A 3172-nucleotide genomic window follows, 5' to 3' on the forward strand; every position below is an offset into this window, starting at 1 on the left:
ATATATATATATATATATATATATATTGAAGTGAAAATTAAACATGCATTTTCAAGAAGCAGCATCCTTAACTATTACACTGAAATAATAATAAAAAAAAGTAACATTTTAATTTAACAACAATCATAAGCTACCTGAAGAAGTGGTTAATGACTGAAAATACTGTATTACACAATGTCTTTTGTTCATTACCTACCTTATCTAAACAAAAATATTACTACAAAGGTGTGATAAAGATTTATTTATGAGACTATACTGGACGTCTTAATTATTGGGTAGTAATGACTTATTACAATGTTTTACCAGAACTGATAATGAGGATGCATAGTAATGTAAAATGTGACATCTTCACTCATACTGAAGAACTTGCATGCACATATACACAAAAGAATGCAGACAGCATTGCACACTCGTCCTCCCACCCACCCACCCCTTTCAATACGCGATAAAAAAAATCTTGATTATGCAGTAAATTACATCACATTTAAAAAAAATATCACTTACTTCTGACCAGCATTTTGGTGCATCACACCTAAAAACTTAAAAAAAAGAGAAAAGAGAGCATTTCTCAAAGGTCTCACTGACAAATAGCTCATCATCACTTCAAAGAATTAAGTACAGCAGTTTCTTTATGCACATACCAACATACGTGGTTCCCAGAGACATCTTTTATAGCTTAGATATATTTTTAACTGTTTCTATTATGAGACAAAACCTAAATTCTTCATTCCAAATTAATAAGCTCATCTACAAAGTAAGTATCAAAACGGAACTTACAGTACAAGTACAATTATAACGTTGTTATATTACTTTAAGATAAAATTAAGTTCAATTTTTTTTTCTTAACGTTGAATTACATTTACTGTTCCACTAATAATCACTTTATTGTTGTTATATTTAATACATACAAGCAACTTGTATACTTGTCAGATAGTAAATAAGGAAAATTAAACGAGTGTGAAAGTTTTAAAACAATATATACTACTGAATTTCATTCAGTTGCAACAGATTTTTATACAACTAAAAATGCATATATTCTTAAAGGATGAAAAAACTTCCAACAAATTTTAACAGTATTAAGCTTTTCCTTCTCTCAGAGTATCAAGAATGGCAAAGCTTATAGCTCCCACCTCCCTCGATCCCTTATTTCTTTAATTAGAAATAAAGAAGTTCTATGACAGAAATGTGCACATTATACTTCTAACACAAGTTAATTACATGGCAGAAAGTTGTCTTGGGAACAGACACAAGTGCTGGTAACAATGAAACTTTTAAGAAATAAACCTTTAACACTCAAAAATAACAATTTATTTTACACCTATAATTCACAACCTGCACTCATTTTAAAGAGTAAAAAGCTTGTGACATGTAGCTTATACCCATTTTTAATGGCTACCTTTGACAAGTTATTTTTTCCCTGCCTTTAATTATCATTTATTCATCTATCTCCCCTGGAATAAAAAAACTTTACGCGAGTTGAGCACACCTCCCTTACCCACTTTGTTCCCCTTATCCCGACAGTGTGCTAAGGGGGAACAAGATAGGAACATAAGGCACTTAACGTCACCATGCAAACAACACGAGAAATCAAAACTAAGTGAGGATGAGGTTATTCGCACAAAAAAAGAGGCAACAAACACAAGTACTTTCCGAGAAACTATTATTAAGGGAGTTGTTATATTCACTCATAACAGACTGGACTTTCTATTTGTCTAAAGTTTGCCTAATTATCTTTGGACCAATTAATGGAAACATACTTTACAAAGTGTTTTACTATCCAAGCTTTAGATATTCCCTTGGAGACAGTAATCTCAAATAAAAACAGAGAAGTTCCTCAGAAAGTTTCTTGCCTGCTAATTTAAACTTAGTTTAATAGTGACTCTTAAAACAAGAACTTAGTTGTTGAGATGTCTTAAGAATCTGTATTTCGAACCAGAAATGCAACATGTAGATAGCATTTAGTAGTTTCTACTGCAATAATTAACTTATCCACAAAAAGTATATTTATGGCAAGTTATATCACACCCAGTAATAAGCATTACCTATAAAACTGTTACTGTAGTCTAATAATCTTGTAGACTACCTATAAATTACACAACGAAGCAATTTCTTAACCTAACATCCCATCCCTCTTCCCCTTTATCAGACTGATTCCCCACCCAACCCTAAGCACGAAGAATTTCCTTGTCCTCACAGGGCTTCACCACTTGCGACACTTGTCCTCCTGACATTTTCAGTGGTTTTGCAGCAAGTCCTAGTGAAAAGAAGAAGAAATATAACAAACTAATAAGCAAATGTCAGCTGAAATTGAAAACACAATAGTGAAGACTGACAACACTGTTTACCACATATTCATTATGGTTATAAAGGAAGAGATCAAAACAACTTTGGTACAGTATAAAAAGAGTCTTGTATATTTCACATGCCAGTGATATAGTGTCACATGGATTCCATTTCATTATTCTGGTAAATGTAGCCATTATACTCCATAAAGTAATCCAATATTTAAAAAAAGTACTTCCACACAGCCCTGAATTACGGAAATTAACTTTTCTTATACAATCTTAACAGACCCTTGAAAAATCATTTATAAAGTGAATCTCTGTTCACTGAAACAAATAAATTATTTGAAACAGAACAGAGCTGTTCAGATTGTTTATTTGATTTATGGCAAAGCTGCTAAGGCTATCTGCCACCATCATTAATTTAAATTGATGACCACATAGATGGCAACCAGTTGTTTACAACCATTATCAACTCTAGGGTTACTCTTAACCAACAAACAGTGGGATTGCCTGTCTCATTATAATTTACTCATGGCTGAAATGGCAAACATTCACAGTGCAAGGTTTTGATTCTGCAACCCACAGATTATGAGCTGAGTGCACTAAATGCCAGGCTTGCCAGCCTCAATAGTTTAATGAAAGGAAATATTCTCAAAGTAGAGTTATTTTAATAGTGAAAGAAGTTATCTTTAAAAAAAAAAGCTGTTTAGTGTATTAATTAATTTTCAAAGTTGTTTATTGCATGAAATTATTCTTAAAGAAGACCTATTCAATAAAAACATTTTCAGAACAGAAATGAAGCAAATTATTAAAGCAAAGCTATTTACTGAAACAACATTTTAAAAGTAGAACAATACAGTGAAACAGCTTTTTTTTTTAAAGATAAC

General features: G+C 31.8%; 1 protein-coding gene across 3 annotated transcripts in view; it reads right to left on the bottom strand.

Moving 5' to 3' along the window:
• Nucleotides 1-1391: 1391 nt before the first annotated feature.
• The window catches only part of LOC106458302 (transportin-1-like), a 67976-nt gene continuing 66195 nt past the window's right edge, over nucleotides 1392-3172 (bottom strand). For all 3 annotated transcript variants that reach the window (XM_013917796.2, XM_013917795.2, XM_022384468.1), the window contains one exon: nucleotides 1392-2254. The gene's annotated coding sequence lies outside the window, so the exon portion shown is untranslated. The remainder of the gene's footprint in view (nucleotides 2255-3172) is intronic.

The sequence above is a fragment of the Limulus polyphemus genome, unplaced genomic scaffold (assembly GCF_000517525.1).
Source record: "Limulus polyphemus unplaced genomic scaffold, Limulus_polyphemus-2.1.2 Scaffold441, whole genome shotgun sequence".
NCBI classification, from domain to species: Eukaryota; Metazoa; Arthropoda; class Merostomata; order Xiphosura; family Limulidae; genus Limulus; species Limulus polyphemus.